The following is a 21,865-nucleotide window of genomic DNA, read 5'->3' on the forward strand; positions in this document are numbered from 1 at the left end:
TATCTATCTATCTATCTATCTATCTATCTATCTATCTATCTATCTATCTATCTATCTATCTATCATCTATCTATCGATATACATATATATGTATGCATGTATGTATGACTGTGTGTATAAATTGAAGTCAGAGATTATTAACCAGTAGTCTGTGAGCTTGTTTTTAAATATTTTTAAATTACATTTCAATATAATTAGATTCTTTTGCAATCCTATGGATTTGATTTTATTAATTTAAAAACACCATTCTGAAAAGGAGTCCACAGGTTTCACCAGATTGTCAATGGAATTCATGCTACAAAAAAGGATAGTAGGGGCAGCTAAATGGCAGTGAATAGAGCATAGGCCTTAAAGTAAGGAGGACCTGAGTTCAAATCTCTACCTCAGACACTTTACACTTAACTAGTCATGTGACCTTGAACAAGTAATTTAACCCTAATTGCCTTGCCTTCCCCCCTCCAAAAAAAAAAAAAAGAAATTTTAAAAAAATAGAACCTGATTCAGATAAGTATCATTTTTATCATATCGGCACAACCAAATAAATTATTTATTTAATGAGTATCATATAATCATAACTATACAATTACAGTTTCAAGTTACGTTGCACAAATTTCATTTTTCTAAATGAAATCCCAATCATACCTTTTTTTCACTTATTCACTATGAAATGCTGGTCTTCATTTTAAGTCAATTTACTTTAAATGGCCATCAAATAAGAAGGACCTCCTTCAGTATGTGTGTTTTAAAATATGGAGTAAATAAAGTGAATTAAATGATATCAGGAAGAATTTTCCTGTTTGTGCCTTCCCTATACACTAATATTTCCAAACGAATGTCATTGTTATCTAAAATCCCACCAACATAGTTTCATTCATTTAGATCATGGGTTTGTTCACTACTAAAATGCAAGTACCTCAGAGGAGAATAACATATTAAGTAATCAGTTATTTGTAACAATTACCTGTAATTATTTGTAACAATTATTTGTAAACTAATTTACCAGAATTTTTAAGTGCTATCTCCACAATGCTACAAAAATCCTCAAATTATCGTAGAGCATGTTTGTGTATATGTAGTGGCACAGAGGAGAGCAAAATATGAAAAGGATTTATTCTTAAAATGTGGGAAGTGAGTATGACAAAGAAAATCATTGAAAGGAAAATATGCAGAATATCAAATACAGACTCTGCCTGCTTCATATGCAGGCCAATCAGATATACAAATTAATACAAAGCATCTATATACCAGGAACCCATGACCTCTAATTGCCAGGGTCCTGAAAGTCTGCCAGAGATAAGAGGGTCTACCTTAAAGGGTCACAAGGTTTTTGAGAAAATTGAATAAGAAAAAACCAGCAAAGTACTTTGTGAACCTTAAAGTGCTGTGTAAATATTAGATTTTATTGGATCTTATTTGGTCAGACAATGAGAATTTCTTTTAGTCCATACATATTTTAAAATATCTATCTTTGAAATAAAATAAGAATTACTTCCATATACTCGTCAACTATTTAATAACCTGGTCTTTACTTTCTCTTCTTTCATTTTCTGGACAGGTATTTCTTAAATGGGGAAATAATATTAAAATATTATAAGTTTATTGTTCATTACTCTGACTTTTTAATGAATGCAGTTACTTTGTATTTCTGGATCAGAATAAGAATCTGAGGACCTTGCTTTGATTTATTTAATTAGTTTTTTTAAAATATTCACCCAACATGTAAATTCCAGCAGGAAATTTTTGTTATAAAATGAGTTTGCCTCATCTTTATTATTATTAATAAAACAACTGGTAATTATTTCTCTTAGTTCAAATATCCTTTAAGGTACTTGGGCATAATAGAAAACAATTATGTTTCACAATAATACAGGAGTGTCTTATGTTCTGCCCCCATATTTCCCACATAATTTTGCAGCAAGCCTTTCTTTTAATGAATTGTTTTACTACAGTTGATTTTTCTTGTAACAACTCAAAAGAATGTCTGTAGTTCTTTACTCACATTTCTCTAAGTAAGTCGTTGTCTGTGAAGCATTCCAAATTGTACAAGCCACATTTTTAACTAGTGCTCATACACCTGTGTTTTGTCCCTTCATCAACTTTGCTCCATCAATGTGGAGTTTAATCCAATTTCCCCACATTATGTCACTTGCATAAAAAAACTTCAATAATATTAAAAATTCTCTGGATGTGGCATTTTCTATAATTCATCATCATAACTAATCTTTATAACATTAGATTCAATAACACATTATACATACCTAATTTATTGAGCAGCTTTAATTCTATCTTTTTTAAAGAGAGGCATGTTTTTAAGATTTTTCTTTTTGGAGGGGGAAAGGCAAGACAATTGGGGTTAAGTGACTTGTCCAAGGTCACACAGTCAAGTGTCTGAGGCTGGTTTTGAACTCAGGTCCTCCTGACTCCAAGGCTGGTGCTCTATTCACTGTGCCACTTGAATGCTTTGCTTTAACTTTTGCTTTTGCTTTATTCCTTTGCAATGCTGAATAGTTAGATTTTAGTTGCTCAATTGGCCATGAAGGTCTTCCAATTTCTGATCAATTTTCTTTCCCAGTGAATTATTCTGAAGATGAACAATTTGAAGCTGAAATTCCTCAAGGATTGTCTTATAAATAAGAAACTGCAAGAAACCCCAATATTTCTCTAATTAAATGAATCTATTTAACATTTTGTAAGCAACTTTATACAATACAAAAATCCTTTTGAACGCTCATATAGCTTAATCTTTCTAGAAATAATAATGGAATTTCTTTGCTTATGATTCAAGAACTAGGTGTCTAAGCAAGGAACGCATTAGCCCCAGGAGGAAGGGTAACTGGCAGGAAGATAGCTAGGGAGTGAAGGATGACTAGATCATACCTAGCCTATATGTAGTGGACACCTTGGGCAACCATCATTCAGTACAGCAGGATGTCAAGGCAGGTGTTTCCATGGATAAAAGGTTTAAATTGTCAAAGAAATAGATACTGGTCCAAGGCAGCAAGATGACTGGATGGAAAAAAAATAAAATTCTCCAGAGAATAAAGTTAAGGATGACTGGAACCAGACCTAGATATAATGGGTAAATGAGGTAACCCTAGAGCAGGAGTTTCAAGAGGCGAAAGCCTTAAGTCCTCTGAGCTACGATTTCTTATGGCGTGGAAGTTGATGAGAAGATGACAAGGGAGTGACACAGAGAAAGCACTTACTGAGCACCATTCCATGTGTTACTCAAATGACCTGAGAGTAAAGTTTTACCTCTCTGCTTTCTTTTCTGAACTTAGCTCAGAAATTAGATATCCTAAGAATGAATTTCACTGCCTCAACAGCGGGGAAATTGCTAGAGTTCCCATAAAAGCATGCAGCAGGGGTAGACATATGCTTGTACATAACCTGGGCCAAGAACACATGAGATTCAACTTTCTCAGCCTTGCATAATACTAGACCTTAAAACTATTCTTCAGTTGCTATGTCGTCCTGGAACTTCCCTCAGGGCTTGAGAATGACTGACAAGAGAACATACAGCCAAACCCAGACTTCTCACCTTAGAATATTCCTCCTCCAGACTGGCCCCCTTCTTCCACTAACGAATTCTTTCTGGGGTCTCTATTTTTTTTTGGAGGGGCACAGGAACATCAGCCTTCTCCCTTTCTGGCTTTACTCTCGACTTGCCAGACTTAAGAACCATGCCCCTATTTTCTCCCACCCTGCTTTTCAGCATGTATGTGTGTATTTGTGTGTGTGTGTGTGTGTGTTGCCTTTTCCTATGACAATACAAGCTCCTTCAGGGTAGGAACTCCATTTCTTTGTGCCCACAGCACTTAGCATTGTGGGTACTGCACTAAGTAGCAACTGAGCCATTTAATTGTTTTTCCTTTTTTATTAATTTATTTTAAACTTAAATACACAACAAAAAAGAAGACAAATGTTATAAACATAAGTACTAAAACTTAAAAAATAAAATAAGAAGAGAAAAGAAAAGGCATTGCCATGTACACAGCAGAACATAAGAGAGGATTCAAAATATGCAGCAATAAATTTCCATTTCAAGAAAGCCTATTCAATAAATATTACACATTGTGTTCAGAGCTATCTTTTCTTTGCTTCCTTGTAAATTTTCTTTTGCTCTCTGCTGTGCACTTTTTGCTTTGTTCTTTTTCCCCCTCCCTATCTCTTCTCCCCCAAGAAGGCTATAATTAAGCACAACTATGCACACTCAAATGCGCATGCATACACACACACTCATGCATATATACACATACATATGTATTTATACACAAACCACATATATACACCTATAAACATTCATACATTCATCCACTTACATGCACATATATATACTTTGATAGTTATAATTATATTCATACATATACATATACATTCATATGCATCTATGTAAGACTGTACTATGCTTGTTTGTCCTTTGTTTTTCTGAGGGTGGATAATATTTTCCTTCATAAGTCTAAGTCTTTCCATATTTTCCTAAGCTCACCAACTCATTATTTCCTATACATAGCAATATTCCAAATAAAAATATGGATTAATATGGCTAATGTGTACTGTAGTTTCTCTATTTTTCTCTTTGGTCAAATCTATTTTAGTTTTAACTTTGAGATCGTGATGACTACCACTGCTTTTTTCCCCTAATAAATTCATATGCTTTTGTGTATCTCTTACTTCCTGTCCCTCCTGACTCCTCTACTTTACTTCTACCTGCTACCTTGCTCTCCTATTACTTAATCTACCCTCCTCCAAAGATCACTCCCTTACCCACTCCTCTTTTACCCTCTTTTTTCTATCTGAATTTAGAAAACTTTTATAAGCTTCCAAATATATATATTATTTCCTCTTTATCCTGTTTCTATTAATCTAGACACCCTGCTGTACCCCACCTTATCCTGGTCTCTCATGCTCTTCTTTCTTTATAAACTTAGAGGACTTTTATTCCCTTCTAAATGTATATATTGTTCTCTCTTTAACCCAGATCTGATGTGAGTAAGGGTTCTATCTAAAAATCCCTGCCTTATCCTCTCCTTCCTCCCTATCCCCTTAGTCATTTCTTTCTTTCTGAATTTAGAGAACTTTTATAGCTTTCTAGATACATATGTATTGTTCCTTCTTTAACACATTCCTGATGAGAGTAGAGTTCCAGAATGACCAGCCTTCCTCCCCCTAATTCCTCTGTGTCAGTCCTTCCTCTCATACCTCATTTGTATGAGATAATTTCTCTTTTACCTTTTCCTAAATGATTTTACTTCTTAGAATCATATCATACTTCTTTCTCACCACCCAATAACTAATAACAATCTTAGACATGTTTAACATTTCCTTGTATAAAAAGTAAATAGTGTGTCATTATGAAGCCCCTTCTAATTGGTCTTTGATGTGTACTTTATATTTGTCTCTTCAATCTTATTCTTATATGTCAATTTTTTCTATTCTGGGTTTTTTGCAACAAAATCCTGAAAGCCTGGCAATTAATTGAATATCCATTTTTTTTTCCATTCAGGATTATGCTTCACTTTGCTGGGTATGATATTTTCGTCTGCAGCCCCATTTCTTTCGCTCTTTGATGCACAGCATTCTAAGACCTGCAGTCTTCTAATGTAGTTGCTGTTAGATCTTGTATGGTTCTAATTGTGACTGCCATATATTAATTTTTTTTTAATTTTCTGGCTCATAATATTTTTTTTTCCTTGAACAGTGGTTTTTGGGAATTTGGCTATTATATTCCTGTAGGTCTTCCTAATAGGATCTCTTTCAGGTGATGATCAGTGGATATTTTTTCTATTTCTACTTTCACCCTTGTTCTAAGACTTCAGGACAATTTTATTTAATTATTCCTTGTATTATTGTATCAAGATTTTTTGTTAATCATAGCTTTCAGGTAGTCTGATTATTCTTATGTTCTCTCTTCTTGATCTGTTCTCTAGATCAGTTCTTTTTTCTTATGAAATGTTTCATATTCTCTTCTCTTTTTTCATTTTTTTAATACTTTATTTTATTATTTTTTGGTCTGTCATAAGTTTGCTAACTTCTCCTTGACCAATTCTAATTTTCAAGGAGTCATTTGTTATCTTCCTTAAGATTCTGGATCTCCTTTTCCAGTTGGTTGACTTTGTTTTCATAGTCTTGCTTTTTCTTGGATTGTTCTTATTTTTAAAAATGTTTCCTCAGTTTATTTCATTTGATTTTAAAAGTATTTTTTTAAAGTTATTCTATGAATTCTTTTTGGTCAGGTGACCATTTTATATAATTCTTTGTGATAGGAGAGGTTTTTTTTTTTGCTTCCATATCCTCCTCTGAAGACAAAACCTTCTCTATTCCCATAATAGCTTTCAATAGCTGGGTTGTTTCTCCTTTGCCTGTATATATATATGTGTGTGTGTGTGTGTGTGTGTGTGTGTGTATGTATGTATATTTATTATTATTATTATTGTAATCACTTTTTTACTCTTGGAGCATAACAGATGGTGCCTCTGGTCTGAAATCCTCCTTCAGTTCTCCCCTTTGACCTGAAACTGAAACCAAGAACTCTACCATCCTATAAGATTCCACTGCCAAAAGTTTCTCAGCCCCACTGCTTCTGCAATCACTGGGCATGTGCTGGCTACTTCTTGCACAGGGCCATACCTCAGTAGCACAGCTGGACCTGGAGTCCTTTATCATTAGAAGTTCTTTCACTCTTCCCCTGTTCAGACACCCAACTCCCCACATTGTCTGGGAGGTAAAAATTTCTTTGGTTGGGACCAAGGCTACCTCCCAACCCAGGTAACCCCAGGGTTCCATGCTTGTTGTTTCAGTGGAACTAACCTGAAAATGTCTGCACTTCATAGGCACCCAACTTCAGTCCTGGGACTTTTGTTTGAAGCTTATCTGGCTGTACCAGGAGGACAACTGTTCTTCACCAACTCCTGTTTATTTTTACTGCTCTACATTCACCCTGAGGTGCTATTTTGTGGTGTTTGTGGGGGAAATATAAAGAACTTGGAATTGTCTGACCTACTGTATCATCTTCTGAAAATCCTCTCTCATTTTATTTATTTGTATTTATTCGTTTTGATGTTTCAAAGATATAAATGTTTATTTCAAAGACTAGGAATATTCTTTAAAATGACACTTAAGTTTCACACATTTAAAAACATGTTAGCACTAAATATGTCAATAGAAAATATCCTAAATGCAATAAAAGATTTAGGATTTTTTTTTACTTCCTATCCATTCTGGGACTCCCAGATACCCATCCATTCTATTTTCTAGTTAATTTCCTATCTTATTTAAAATACTGATGATCATGATTCTTTTCTTTCATGTCTGGAACTTGTGAGACACAAGCATCTCATTTTAAAAAATTATTTTTATAAAAAGTATTTCTTCCAATTCGATGTAAAGAGAGCTTTCAATTTTTTATACAATATTAAGCAACTGCTCCATTTTAAATAGAGACCAGACCACATGGTTCAGAAAAATAATTTCCTCCCAAACACTTTGCTGTAACTTACTTGTGTTTCTTTATTTCAGAGAACTCTTGGCAGTAACCATATTGTGAACCTTTACTGCCTCTATGCTACAGGTATTGAATATCAATACCTCAGAGCATCTCACAGTCACTAAACTGTTTTAGAGATGAAATGGAAACAGTTCAATATCAGCAGGCACGTTAAAATTACACGTTCTGAGAATTGGGACCCAGAGAATAAAGAGAAGAAAGCTTCTGAAGTCTCAGGAGGGGCTGAGTGCTGGGGGTGAGAGAGATGACACTCTTGGAGAAAGGTCACTGTTGCCAAGAATAAACACAATTCACTATAGTTTACTCACAAGCTAATATTAGCAGAAATTGTGATATCAAACTCTTCCAGACCTGGAATTTCGGGAACTGGCAACACAGCAAAGATCTGAAGAGTGAAAAGGCAGGAGGATATGGGCTCTGGTCTTAGAATCAGGAGCCCTGGATTCAAATGCTTGCTCTTCTACAAATGTGTATATGAGGTTGTAAATCACTTCCCCTGGAGAGGCCTCAGTTTTCTCATCAGAAAAGGGGAGGTGCTAGAACTAAATGATCCCCTAAAGTCTACTCCCATCCTAAGAGTCTATAAATTTCTCACTATAAATGATCTTATGCGGGGCGGCCAGGTGGCTCAGCGAGTAAGAGCACTGGCCCCAGTGTCAGGATAACCTGGGGATCGAATCCGGGCTCAGATACTCAGCACTACACCCAGAAATAACTGGCCGTGTAACTTTGAGCAAGTTACTTAACCCCAATTGCTTAAAAAATTAATTAATTAATTAAAAAATAAAAAAATAAATGATCTTATGTTAGTCAGAATGTAGGAAATATGGCCAGAGAACTAGAAAGAGCCTTAGAGACAAATCATTTAGTTCAACCTACCTGATTTTTAGATGAAATAACTCATGATCAGACAAGTGATGTGTTCAAGGTCAGAGTTATGATTGAAATCCAAGTGTTCTGATTCTCCATAAAATGGCCTCTCCATGATGCCACCCTACTCCTCTTTATCTATTGTCCATCCTTTCCTGGGCAATTCAGACATGTCAATGAATTTTGTATAAAAAAGACTAGGCCTGACAATAGCTATTCTCTCCGAATGTTATCTCCTTAAGAAAAAGTTGAAATCTTATTCTCAAATACTGCAACTCCATTATTACAGCTCTTCCCTAAGAGTCTATACTAGGATTTTCCTGAGGGATTAGTTGAGAAGGTCATGTGTGGGGAACCTTTGCATAAAATGTGTTTATCTGCATTGAATTTGCATATGCATATATAGGTTTTGCTCAAGACAAAATGTTACAGGGTCAAATCACATTTCAATCAACTCGGTGGATGTCCAAAATCTAGTATCATAATGTAATTTGATGAGGAAGGTTACTTGAAATATAAATAATGAATGCAATTAGCAGGTTTTATGAAATCCTGTTACACCTAGATTTTTGTGGTAAAATTATTTTTCAGAATGGCATCTGCTCTAAATATTTGCTGCCTATAAGGCAGCAAGCCATAGAGAATAGAGCAATGAGCTTAGAACCAGGAAAACTTGAGTTCAATTCTCACCTTTGACCCATATTTGTTGTGTGACCCTGAATAAGTTATTTAACTTCTGGGCCACTGCAGGCAGCTAAGACTATTAGGTTGCAGATAAGTGTACTTGCCTACATTGGTAAAGGAATCTCCCCCCGCCCCCAAGAGTTTTCTATATCATGAAAGCACAGGTCCAACCCCTACCCTATTCCTTGTTACTTTTCATTCATTCAGTATCATTATTTGTTGTCACTTTCTCTACAAGGGTATTGAAATATGTGACAGAAATTGACAATATTAACTTGTAGCTATTGGTACAATGATAACTTTAATGATTGGAAAGCAATCTCCTTACAACAATCCTAGGAGTTTCACAAGTATCTCAGAGGTAAATAGAGCCTTCTCTGCAGAATCAGGAAGACTTACCTGAAAATTCTGCCTCAGATGGGGACTAGATGTATAGCCCTGGGTAAATCACAATCTCTCTGAGTCCTAGTCACTTCATCTGTAAAATGGGAATTATAAGAATAGAATCTACCTTGTAGGGTTGTGAGGATCAAATGAGATAATATATGCAAAGCATTTTGCAAGCATTAAAGTTCTATAAATGGTAGTGACAATGGTAATGATGATGACGGTGATGATTGTTATAGATGAAGAGAATTGCTATTGTTTGTTCTTCATTCTCAAAGGGGACCAATGACATCAGAAGGAAGATGTCTTGACTTGAAAGCAAATTGAATTTAAGTGAGACAGAGTTTCTCAGTTGTTAGCCTCACTCTCTCCTGCAGTCATCAGAGTTCAGTGACAAGACACAGGTCAAGACTATTGGCAATAGCCCCAGATACAGTGGGAGACATTGGCCTTTTTAAACTAAGGTCTTTCCCAAATTTGTTTCTCTGGGACAACACCCATTCAGTAATTAAAGGTTAGTTAAGAATTGAGGAAAAATATGTCCTAATTTGCCTGCATAAAAAAAAATCCATCTGGAAGGGGAAAATCTTCAGGATTTGGGGCCAGAACAGAAACAATTCCTATTTATACTCGACTCAGCCATAAACCCCCCCAAAAATGGACAAATGAACTGAAGAGAACTGAGGATCAGAAAGGGGGAGTGAATTAACCATGAACACATCAATAAGTGTCAGAGTAAGGACTGGAACTCAGGTGTTCTGATTCATACCCAATATTACCCAGGGCACACAGAGTTGGAGATCATTAGAAGAGGTGTCTGACTGGGAACCAGACAGTCCATAGGCCAAAGCTTATAGAAAAAGGCCCAAGGCATTATGATGGATGTGACAGTTATTATTTTCATCTTGTTAATGAAATTCTTCTCAGATGACCCTCCCACACACACACACAAGGTGACCTGAAAAATCTAATGCCTAATCCCAGTAGGCAAATATCCAAGGGATCATCCTGGGTGAGTTTGGCTCTGAATTCAATGCATGAAATATTAGGTAAACTGTAAAGTACAGTCTGCTCCTTTCTGAATTGGCTAAATTTATGATTTTTTAAATTTATGGTGAGGTCTTATGAATGAATATATCTAAACTATGGGGTGATTATTGTCACTCATAAAGAAATTAATTATGCTCATTAATTTGTCTATAGCTTGCAGCCAAAAAAAAAAAACCAACAACAAAAATATCTAAGTCCTAGCAAGACACTATAGTTCATATTTTTTATACCATAGTTTGAGGTTTTGCAAAACACTTTCTCCTTATTTGTTCTTCACAACAACCCTAAGAAGTACTGTTATTATCCCCATTTTAGAGGTGAGGAATCAGGGAGTCTGGGAGAAGTTAAGTGATTTGCCCAGGGTTATACAACTGGAAAGTGCTTGAGGCAGTATTCATACTCAAGTCTTTCTAACTCCAAAGCCACCTCCTCATCAACTACATACCATCTAACAAAGCCTATATCTAGTTGCTTTGCTTTATGGGAGTTTAGATGACTAAGACACTACCTCTAAATCCTGTGCTGGAGAAAGGAGCCAGAAGCAGCAACATCCACATTTATATAGAGTGCCTGGAGGTTCATTCATAATTTTTTTTTATTCTATGCTCTCATTAATATAGCCTAGCGACCTGAAAAAGCAATATATTATTATCCCATTTTACAGATAAGGAAACTGGAGCATAATAAAATAATAATAATAGAACAACATTTATATCACTCTTACTATGTGCCAGTTACTGTACTAAGTACTTTACAAATATTATCTCATTTAATCCTAACAATAACCCTGAGAGATAACTTCTATTACTATCCCCATTTTACAGATGAGGAAACTGAGGCAAGCAGAAGTGAAGTGACTTGCCCAGGGTAACACAGCTAGCAAGTTTCTGAGGCAGGATTTGAACTCAGGTCTTCTTGACTCCAGGCCCAGAGTCACAAAGCTGGTAAATTTTACATGCAGAACTCAAACCCAGCTCTTGGGATTCTAAAATTAGCACACTGTCCAGTACCTCAGGCTACATTGCCTTTGAACACAGTGACACTTCTCCCTTTTTGGTAACCATGGGAGTGTTATACAACAAAGGGTTAGGATCTGGCTACTCATTTCCTGCAGCAAATAAATCCTTACCACCATTTGGAGACCTCTCTGAATCCCCAGCCAGGTAGGTGGCAAAGTGGATAGAGTAATGGGCTTTTAGTCAGAAAGATCCAAGTTAAAATTCCATCTCATACACTATACAAGTCACTTAAAATTCTCTTGGGCTCAGTTTCTTCATTTGAAAATGGAGATAATAATAGTACCTACCTCCCAGGGTAGTAATGAGGACTAAATGTATGTAAGTGCACTATGTGAGTGCTAGTAAGGAGCAGAGCCCCAGGCAAATTCATCCACACAGACTGTGAGACTTGTTACTTGAAGTAAGGTTTGATTTCTTACTTCACAGAGCAGGCTGTGATCAAAATATCAGCATGCAGAAACTGTAGACAATTTAGGAGTGTGTTAGCTGAGCCCCCCTGGGAGAGACTATGTGTGGTGTCCACTAACAGACATACCAAGAACTATTCAGTTGCCTTTTTTTCTTCTTTGTATTCTAGAAATCCAGGGGTTAGTAAAGGATGGAGAGTCTTGGATTGTGTCTGGCTCTGAATGGTACAGGTCTTCATGACAAGCAAGGCCTTCACAACTTTCACACCCTGGACTCCATTTAGATCTTGGTGACAAATTAGAACTTGAATGAGATGGCATGAAACAACATAAAAATATTTATTCAATATCTGTTTGGAAAATATATTCCCTGACTATTGTGCTATAAGAAATGATGAACAGAATTGTTTCAGAAAAACCCTAGAAGACTTAAATGAACTGATACAAAGTGAAATGAGCAGAACCAGGAGAACATTGTACACAGTAACAGTAATATTTTAACAAAGATCAACTGTGAAAGATTTATGTAATCTCATCAAGACAATGATCTAAGACTATTTTAAAGGACCCTTGATAAAAAATGCTATCAGCCTCCAGAGAGAAAACTAATGAACTCTGAATACAAATTGTACTTTTTCAAAAGTTCTTTATTTTTCTTGTTTTCTTTTGCAACACGGCTAATAAGGAAATTTTTTGTGTGATTTCATATGTAGAATTGATTTCCTTCTACAGAGTGGGGAAAGAGCAGGAGGGAGGGAGGGAGGGAACTGGAAACTCAATTTTTTTAAATGAATGTTTAAAAAGTTAATGTTAAAAATGTTTACATGTAATTGGGAAATATTTAACAAAACGAATACAAATGAATTTTAAATATGTATTCCCATTTGTTATTGTGACAAGAAGTGCCTTAACTCCTCCCACCCTCCCCATCCCCCTAAAAAATACAGCATCAGGAATATTAAATCAATAAAGTTTTTGAATTTTTTAAATTACCAAATGTACATGCTGAGTTCTCAGAATCAGAAATAGCGTTGCCTTTAGGATCATTACCTGATGATAGGCAATGAGATCAGCAGGTTGGAAGGCAGACTTGCTTCATGCAGGCATTATCTTTGCAGGAGACATGACTTCACTATCATTTGCACTGCAGAAAGCTTTTGGAATTGTCCTCTCACATCCAAGGCAAGGCTGACAAGTGGGTGATTAGGCATATTCCTGATTTGAGTAAAGGACTCCTTTATGGGGCATGGGAAACAGAGTAGAATTGAGAAGGAAATCAGTAAACTGAAAAGCCTGGCTGGGTTGATCAAATAGAAAGAACCAAGGGACTGGGAAAAGCAAGAAAATAAATTGTTGTAGCAGAGTTTTATTCACCCAAATACACCCTAGAAGTCAAAATACAGGGATTTGGCCATTCTCTTTAGCTTAACCTACCTTCCTTCAAAATCACAGTCCCTTTGTGGTAGCTGCTGATGCTCTCAATCTTGTCATTAACCTGGGCTTCAGTTTACCCTGAGTTTTCTTCTTAAAATAAAGAGAACATTGATTCAGAGCAGCCTTAGAGCTAATGAAGTCCAATTCCTTCATTGGAATTCAGTTGAGGCACAGAGAGATTAAATGATTCAGCAATTGTCACACAGCTAATAAGTATCTAAAGTCAGATTTAACCTAGGTTTGAACTTAATAGCTATGCACAGCCTCCAAGGTCCTTTTCTGCTATAAATCTGTGATTGTATGGCCTTTGTCTCCAATCACTGTGCTTTCATGAGCTAAGGTGGACTCTGCTATATGATTTCATTACTCTGCCAAGCTTGTCAGAGTGTGGATTTAACAAAGGGTAAGAGTAAGCAGAATCTAATGCTGAATGGGAAAGATCATGCTTAGGGTTCCTTCTGAGAATATGATCTTTGTTTGTTTGTTTGTTTTAAAGACCATATGTAGTAGTTGGGATAGAAGGAAAGAGCTATTTGGTTGCTTTGGAGATCATAGCCCAGGTTATCAAATTCTATGAGGTTTTCACATTTTTCATGTAATAGGTATTTTAATTTTATTTAATTATATAATATATACATCATGCTAATCAGTTTACAAAGTATTTTTTTTTTCATGAAAGCCCTGTGAGGTAAAGCAGCAAAAATTGGATGATCCCTACCCAAACTTCCACCTTAGACATATGAAAAAAGCAGAGTCTTAACAGAGAACATAACATCCCAATATTTTCTAGTAAATAGAAGACCTGGGATTCAAACTCAGCTTTTCTGACTCCAGACCCAGGGCTCCAGATGCTACATCATGGAAAGTGCTTTGGTTAGAAAAGAGTAGAAGCTACCAATCTTGGAAAACACAATACAGACCTTAATCTATGCAACTCCATTGGTCTCTCCTTTTTTCACTATTGTGACTTTTTTTTTTAAAAAAGGAGGGAAACAAACATTTATTAGTCTCCTACTTTTTGTCAGGTATTGTTCCAAGAGCTTTACAAATGTTATGTCACTTGGTATTCATAACAACCCTGAGAGGTAGATACTGTTATTATCCTCATTTTACATTGAAGAAGCTGAGGCAGATGGAGGTTGTCAAAACTGGCTCAGGAAGAGAAAGTGAGGCTGGTGACTTTATGAAGCCCTGCCTCACTTAAATATATTCACTTTTATGTCATGTCATCACCTTCCTGATGTCATGGTCCTCTTCAAGAATGAAAGGAAAACAGCAGCAACAGCAGCCCAGAGTAACATATCTAGGAAGTGTCTGTAGCCAGATTTGATCTCAATTCTTCCTAACTCCAGGCCCAGCACTCAATCCATTGTACCATGAACTGTTGCCTCTAATTTTAATTATAATTATAAACTTATAAACTTAAGCTACAGCAAACAATTTCATGTTTTGTTTTGTTTTGTTTTCAGGGAGGGAAAAAGGTCTAGACCTATGAGTCCATCAGTGTGAAATTATTGGATTACATGAGCTCCATGTTTTTTGCCTTTCACTTTATACTCTAGCACTTAGCACATAGTAGGCACTTAAATGTTTGTGAGCTACCCAAGGGCATTGTGAAATTAAGTAACTTGACCCAAGTCACACAGCTAGTAAGAGGTAGCATGGTATAGAAGATAGAATTTTGGACCTGGAATCAGGAAGATCTATGTTTTAATGCCCCCTAAGCCACTTAATAACTTTGAGATTCTGAACTAGTCATTTACTTTGCTGGTCTTCAGTTTCTTCAGCTACAAAATGAGAGAATTCTAAGCTTCCTTCCAGTTTACCATCTATAGTCATGCTTCAGAGGCAAGCCTCTCTCTTTGACTGACCTTCTATCTACTTTACCATACTGTCCCTAATGAACAAAGATAAACATATAAAATATAAACATATATAAGTATATAAAATACAAAAGTAAATATATATATAGAAAAAGACAAAAATATTTTAATTTGTGTTCATAGTTCATGAAGTGCTTTACAAAACACTTTCCTTACAACAAATATAATTAGCAAAGTTAGACTTTTTTAAAGAATTTGAAACTGAGGTTCCCATAAGGGAAATGACTTTCCCAAAGTCACATATCTGGTAAATAATGGAGCCTAATCTCAAACCTAGCCCTTCTGCCCCTAGATCCAATACATTCAGACATACTGATTCTCTGTATATAGAATGACCCTACAATACAATGGCCATAATGTTGTTCTGTCCCATCCATCCCCTGCAGGGACAAGAGGAAAAATATTTAGACTTTTTGTCTCCTTATTTAAATAGCATTTGATTATTGAGCACATCAATTCCTGAATTCCAAGCATTAGTTTGGGGAGGGCAGGGGAGTTCTTCATGATTTGAATCAGCTGTACAAAATGACGTTGGCATGGCTTGCTCTCATAATAAATAATTCCAGTACCTGAAAATCGACCGCAATTTCAAAGTGAAAGGGATTTGATTACATTATGCAGATTTATTTTCTCTCAGGTTTTAATATCAAGTTAGGGTTTCAGGGTTTTCTCTCGGAGGGGAATTGCAAATGCTGACTATGTATAAATTATGTTCTTTTAATATTTAATGTGATTTAATAAAAACTATTACTTTCCTAATTAGGTTTACTCATGACTTGGCTTAAGGTCTAGATGATAATAAACTCAAAGGTCTGGAACATGCTTTGTCTAATTACACTTCAGTCCTGCAAAGCACACAGTTTTAGATCCCATCATATGGTTCCCTCAATGGCATATTCAAATTGATCACATTTTTCCAGGAGGCAAATGAAATAGGGCAGTGCTGCTAAGAGGCAAAAACACTTCCTTCTTCTACCTGGGCTCCTAAAAGCCTGATTCTAGCTTACAGGATGTCAGAGAGCAAAGAGACTTTAGGAATAGATCATCGAACCTAGGGATTTTTATTTTGGGATATTTCAGGGATTTTTCTTTATAATTTTATTTCAATATAATTGGTTTCCATTCTTTTTTATTATTTTATGTATTTAGTACATTATTCTGAGAAGGGGTTCATGGGCTTCCTTAGACTGACAAAAGAGTTCATGATACACACAGAAAAAAAGGAATAAGAACTCATGATTCAACAAAAACACTTGATTTTGCAGTCAGTTAAGTGGCCAAGTAGACAAGACACTGGATTGGATAAGGTCTAATTTTGCCTTTAGAAATTTATTAACTATGTGACTTTGGGAAAGCCAATTAATATCTCTTAGTTTCAGTTTCATCATCTGTAAGATTGGGATAATTATAGCATCTAATTCCCCACTTAAAGGTGACTTTCCTCTTGTTGCCTCAGATGTAGAAATTCCTAGCTATGATTCTGTCCGGTGTCACCCATATGTGACTTTGCCACTATCATCCCTGATCACATCTAGAAAATTTGGGGGCAACCATCTCTTCCTCTTCATTTTGATATTGGAGCGTGCCCCACCCCAGGAGAGGATAGAAAAATGCTATACCTTCCCTTAAAATAATAAGGAGGTGAAAATGAGGGTCACCTAAGAACCCAGCCCAAGTCCAGTACATGTATGTTCAAGTGGTCTCGCTTTCTCTGAGGAGAGGAAGAGGTAAATATCAGTGTCAGTACCAAGGCAGGCATACGTCTCTCCTTCCAAACTTAGAGACACCTAACTATAGCAGTAAAAGCTCCATACTCTCCCAAGAAATGGGGGTTTATTGTGGCGTAGCCACCAATATTTATAGAATGACCTTCTCCTACCTACTGTGATCAGGAGCTTGATGATCTGAGCCTATTATCTTCCAGAAAGAAGACCCAGAAGGATGATTCCCCAGACTATTTTAGATCTCCACCTCAGTGATTCTTTCATACTCGCAAAACCTCTCTGCCTCTACAGTATCCTCCTCTGATTGGTGAATTTATCCCTAGAAGCTTCAACTGAAGAAGTACCCAGGTCAGCTCTACTCATTACAATTTTGCCTCCCTTCTATGCATTGTCTTCCTCAATGAGAAGTGTATTTCCTCTTGGTAGGGACTATTTTTCTTTCTCTGTATATTCCTAGAGCTTTGCATAGAGTCTCACATATAGAAAAAGCATGATATATGTTCTATCTAATCTAGATTTACAGATGGTGGAGGGCCTGAAGTGATTGATGAATGGGAGAAAATTTCTCCCTTATCCCGCCTTCTCTCCTGCCCAGGTGCTCATCTTGTCCCTGTAACCTAAGCTTGGGGGGGGGGGGTATTACTCAAGAATGCTGGAGGTCAAGATGGTCCAAGAAAAGAGAAAATGCCTTGCTTAGACTTACTTCCTCTGGGAAAGGGCCTAGCCTGGAGGGTAGGCAATACTCTCTCATACTCTTCCATAGACTGGACTTCCTAATCACACATAGACCCATGCTTCCAGAGTTATCTTGGCACCTCTAAATTGTGCCAGAACTGAAAAAAAAAAATCTGCTTTATCTGTCTTGGTTAAAGTTCTTCTCATTGATCACCATAGGTCAGGAGAGGCAGAGTTGCAATGGATCAGGAGACAGGAGACCTGTGTTCAACCATCATCCCCCTCACACTCTCATTTATCATTATTGTATGACCACAAAAAACATCATTCCGTCTTTCCAAGTCTCAGTTTCCTCATCTTAAAATGAAGTGATAATAATATGCCTTATAGATTTGTTGCTGGAAAATTATTTTGAAAATTTTAAGGTGCTATGGAAATGTCCTCATTATAAATAGTACCAATAGTCATTGTCACAGAAATGCCAATTCCTACCCTCAGTTCCATATGAAATTAGAGATGGCACTCATGATTTCACTGAAATAGGAAACTCCCAGGTGAGGAAATTCTCTCTACAGGTGCAGGTTAGCACCTTCTCTGCAACTAGGAGTCTTATTTGTTTAAGCATTAAGAGGTTATATGACATGTTACTGGCAGGTCTTGTATCCAGTTGAGCCTGGCTCTAAGGTCAACTTTAAATCCATTATGCCGCCTCTATATCATAAGAATACCATATCATATTTAAATAGTAATTTATAATTTTCAAAACACTTTTTCTCATAATACCATGGAGGAAAAAACTGGGCAAAATGTTTTATGTCTCTCTGCCTCAGACACTAGCAAGCGTCATAGCTGATGCACAGCAAAGAGAGATAAAGAAATTGTAAAGATTATATAGTCTGACCCCCCTCACTTTAAGGTTCAGGATATTGAGAATCAGAGAGGATAGGTGACTTGTCTAAAGTCACACTTGTAGTAAATAGCACTGATTGGATTCATTGAAGAACTCTGAATCCAGATACAGGGCTCTCTCCGCCAGATTATGTAGTTTCTCACACTTCTCATGTCAGCAGGTCATCTCATGCTAGCCTCTGTATTTTCTCTGGACAGATTAGCCTGTGATTGCTGTTGTCTAATTCAGTCATGAAAAAAAAAATGACTTTCAGACTCCAAGGTCATCATACAAAGGAGCTCTGCATAGTGTCAAAGGAATGGACTAAATAATGTTACATCCACAATAATGCATGAAAGACTTAAAAGGCTAAGAATCTGATCCATTTCTACAGCTCTCTTAGAAGTGAAGAAGAGAAATGGACCTTATAATAATAGTCTGCTTTTCTAGAGAATTTTAAAATTTGTAAAGTATTTTATTCATATCAACCCTGTGAGCTTAGCAATGCAAGCAGGATTATTTCTCTTTTACTACAAGAGGAGACTAAGGCTCAGGGAAGTTAGGTTACTTACACAAGGTCACATAGTTAGGTAGGATGTATCTTTCCACTACTTCACACTGCTTTTTCAGTCAGAAATCCTAAGCAGTTTTGGGAGCAACTCAAAAAAGGCTTGATGGAGACTCGAATGGTCTGTTTGATTTTTGAAAGATAATCTGATTTAGGGCTGGATTAGTGATAACATGATCGTTTTAATTAGTAGCACATAAACTCTGCATGGACAGCTATCTAAGAGCCCCCAGTTGCTTTTTGTCCCCTCTAAAAGCACCTGAAATGCATCTTTCTGTTTCCTGGCTGCTTTCAGTCCAGAGCCATCTGTTTCATCAGCCTTGAGCCTATGAGTAATATGGTTGGCCACTCTCCTTTAAAACATAATTATCAATTTGCCTATAAACACAGACAGCACCCGATTTCCATATGTATCCCTTTCCCATTCATGTAAGGTATCTCAAGCACCTTCAGTGACTCTTTTGAAGCCATCTCTTTGTCCTTCCAGCTCAATGTAATCAATTGATCAACTATCAAGTTGGTGGTTTATGTTTGTTCGGTTGGTTTTTTTAGTGTTAAACATCATCCTATATATCTAGTTTATGAGAGAAATCAAACATGAAATCATTGTAGGTCCATGAAGTGTTTAATGGTGTGGTATGGACAAATAATCCCTAAAATAGTTCCAAGAAAGAAGTAACAAATGTCTGCTAAAATAGATAGGTTATATATATATACACGGCAGGAGTTAAGGACATATACTGGAAAGGCAGTATGGTATAATGGGAGAAAATAAATTTATTTTAAGTCAAGAAACCTGGGTTCAAGTCCTAGTTCTGGCATTTGCAGACAGTATGACCATGGGCAAGTCATTTAATCTTTCTATCACAACTATAAAGCTCTTATACTAGAATTCCATGCTTCATGAACTACTAAAAGTGATACATAATTTTATAAAAATGTAATCTAATTTTTTCCTGTATGATCTAGACCAGGGGATCTTAGTCTAGGATCCATATACTGTCTAGGGATTCATGTCCTTTGGTGGGGGAAAATATTGCATCTATATTTTCGCTAAACTTGAATTGAAATTAGCATTTTCTTCAATTATTATTTAATATATGTGGATATATACATGCATGCACACATACACACACACACACACTGAGAAGGGGTTCATAGGTTTAATCTTCATCAAAAGGGACCATGACACACACAAAAAAATGTCAGAGCCCCCAGGCTAGATGAGTATCATGACCCATCTATCCCAGTTATTCAGTTCACTTGGTTTCTTACCCTCTGATTATTCTAGTTCTGAGTACTTTGCCTCTTCTACTCTCTCCCCTCCCACCCAGAGGATGGATCCTACCTCCACAATTATTCTATGTCATATGTGACTGGCTGGCAAAGACTTTGTTTAAGAATCCCAAAAACAGGAGGGGGAGGAAATTACTGAATTCTAGAGTCTGACTCATAGGCATCTTCCTTCTGTGGCAACCAAACTCAAGCAATCTCACCAGGGGTCTGTAGCTAATATTTAAATATTGTATTTTTAGTCTTAATAGGGCCCTAAATTACCCACCAAAATAACTTCAAGTACTGTATTTAACTTTAATCTGATCATTTGAAAACAGAACACCAATTGCTTAAATTAAACAGATATTTCATCAACTGGGGTTCCTACTAATTATGCTGTAGCTCTTATTAAAAATTACTCACTATAACATCTGTTCCAAATTCTTATAAAACAATGGGAAGGTTGGTTTACATGTTCTTATTTTTAGAATGAACTGTATATTCTCTCAGAAACACATCTAGATTCCAGCCTACTTATTTTTATATTCCTTGGTCGTGGAACTGAGCATTTATGAGTACTGTAAATCTGTCTCTAACTACAGTCCGCCTTTTACACTCAATGACTGACTTACGAGGTGTGTAAACACCACCGATCAAGCCAGTTATGATTCATTTAAATATTTACAAGCTCCTTCCTTTACAGTAACTCAAGAAATGAGGATTTTGATGTTTCATTGCTCTGTATGTGTTTTTCCTTCCTTTTAAACTAAAGTGTCAAAACTAGACAGTATTAGCCATTGAGATATGTTTGGTTTTTTTTTGGGGGGGGGGGAGAAGTTCCTAGAGCAGATGTTGTATGTCATTAAACAAACATAAAGAGAAAATTCAAGAAAAAGTTGATAAAGTGTCCATACAGCAAAGACATTGTTTCTCCTTAGGACTCTTGTGTGGAATCTAGAAAAGGATAGTGGACTAAAACATATGGCTAGGATAAGACAATCTATGGAGGTTTCCAAGTTATGTTAAGTTTATCTTTTTAGATACATTCTTTCATAACAGACCTTGATCCTTTTTAAAGGGAAACAAAATCATAGATACAGTCATTAAGAGGAAAATATGCAATACTTTCCATACCAAACTACCAAAAATTATTTTTTAAAGAGCTAAAAAAATAATAATAATATAACTCATCAGGAAAGGACAAAAGGTCAAGACAGGGGAATCTATGCAAAAAAATAAAAGTGAAAGAAAGTGACCTAGCCATACCATATCTCAAAGTGTAATACAAAGCAGTAGTCATCAAAAAACAAATCTGGTATTGGCTTAGAAAGTGAGTGGTATATCAGTGGAATAGATTAGGAAGACAATTTATAGTAGTAAATGACCACAGTAATCTAGTGCTTGATAAACTGAAACATTCAAACTTTTGAGATAAAAACTCACTATTTGACAAAAATTTCTGGGAAAATTGGAAATTGGAACATAGAACAACA

Source organism: Petaurus breviceps, unplaced genomic scaffold, assembly GCF_028583685.1.
Source record: "Petaurus breviceps papuanus isolate PSGF00001 unplaced genomic scaffold, PetGlider_PUasm1.0 90847, whole genome shotgun sequence".
NCBI lineage: Eukaryota > Metazoa > Chordata > Mammalia > Diprotodontia > Petauridae > Petaurus > Petaurus breviceps.